Source organism: Lipotes vexillifer, unplaced genomic scaffold, assembly GCF_000442215.2.
Source record: "Lipotes vexillifer unplaced genomic scaffold, Lipotes_vexillifer_v1.1 scaffold169, whole genome shotgun sequence".
Taxonomy (NCBI): domain Eukaryota; kingdom Metazoa; phylum Chordata; class Mammalia; order Artiodactyla; family Lipotidae; genus Lipotes; species Lipotes vexillifer.
Genome location: NW_006793375.1, coordinates 905,601 through 907,312, shown reverse-complemented (window position 1 = coordinate 907,312; position 1,712 = coordinate 905,601). Strand labels below are relative to the sequence as shown.

Here is a 1,712-nt window from a genome sequence, read left to right as displayed (position 1 = left end):
CCACAAAAAAAAAAAAAAAAAAAGAGAGAGACATTTGCAACAATTATCTCCATGATCTCCATTTTCCATTCATATGGAGCCGACTCCCCGTGCCAATCATGAACAAACATGTCAGGAGCAAAAAGTATTGGAGAAACCATCTAGCCACAAATTTCCTTTCCGGTCCACTACCATCCACAGAAACTGCATATGCCAAAAGGGAATCCTAAAGAGATCATGACCAGGCGAAATACACAAAGAAAATAGCCATCAACATGGTGTCTCTAACCACCCTCAGTGCCTTCTAGGGATCTGAGGGGCAGGGGAGAACCAGCACAGCTGGGAGGCATCTTTGAGTATTAGCACCAGATTGAAAAGAACATTCTGGAACCAAGGCATTCTGGTGGGGAGGCTCTGGCAGGACTGACATGTAGGACAATGAAGGTTTGATGTCAAGCCATTCTGCCTCAACAACTAAGGACATACGCTTGTGATCACCAGGATACTAAATTTTCTTGTTTCAGAAACAAGATCTTTCTCCACAATGCCAGGATAGCCCCCATTCAGCTGGAAAGTTAAACATGAGATGCTAAGACGGCAGAGATGGACAGGGACAAATACGTGCAAATTCACAGACTCTAAGGATTTGTAGGAGGTTGTGATTATTAGACAGGGAGATGGAAGAAACAGGATGATTCCAGGCTTGGGGCTGGGGAAACCAGGAATATGTTTCACCTGGTCTCTGAGGCTGGGAATCCAAGAGAGGAGCCGCTCCCAGAGGGAAGAACACGATAAGCAGTTTCAGATGCACTGAGTTCGAAGCACCCACGGGACTGCCAATTTTGAGGAATTTTCTACTGATTGATCAACTTTCTCTTATTTCTTCTCTCACCCTGATTTGAATGTTAAATAGTATAATATTTAGTGACTGTTCCCTCCTAAGACTGCCAAAGACAAGGGACCACGTCGTACTCTCTGTCCCCCACAGAACCTCCCAGAGGCTCCTCTATTTCCCACCTGTGCTACACATAGAAACCCAACTTCCATATAAAATGCAAAGAAAAATCTTCGTTAGGCACTTAAAAACATTACAGCTCGTGAAACAAAGAATACAAGGACTGAGTTCAAAAATGAGAGTAATGGGCTTCCCTGGTGGCGCAGTGGTTGGGAGCCCGCCTGCCGATGCAGGGGACACGGGTTCGTGCCCTGATCCGGGAGGATCCCACATGCCACGGAGCGGCTGGGCCCGTGAGCCATGGCCGCTGAGCCTGCGCGTCCGGAGCCTGTGCTCCGCGACGGGAGAGGCCGCAACAGTAAGAGGCCCACGTACCGCGATGAAGAGTAGCCCCCGCTTGCCGCAACTGGAGAAAGCCCTTGCATACAAACGAAGACCCAACACGGCCAAAAATAAATAAATGAAAAAAAAGGAATTCCCTTAAAAATTTTTTTAAAAAACGAAAGTAACATCACAACAATATCTGGTGACTAAATAAAAGTCCTTGAGATTTTCAAAAGTATTAATTTCAGAATTCTATGCTGATACCTGTACGACATACAGCAGCTCAGTCACTCCTTGAAAAGGAGAGAATTTAAAAATAAGATAAAGTTCATTGTGCAGTGTTTTTCCAATGTATTATTTATTACAAGCTCGTTTAGTTTGATAATTTTGCTCAACAAAAATCGTTGTGGGTGTAGCGTGTTGAATTAACAGTGGTTTTTTTTTTTTTTTTTTT

The 1,712-nt window shown here is 44.3% G+C and overlaps 1 protein-coding gene across 1 annotated transcript in view; it reads right to left on the bottom strand.

Annotated features, from left to right (window-relative positions):
- Nucleotides 1-1,712, bottom strand: part of ASB11 (ankyrin repeat and SOCS box containing 11) — a 25,370-nt gene that overhangs the window by 8,349 nt on the left and 15,309 nt on the right. The window lies entirely within an intron of this gene.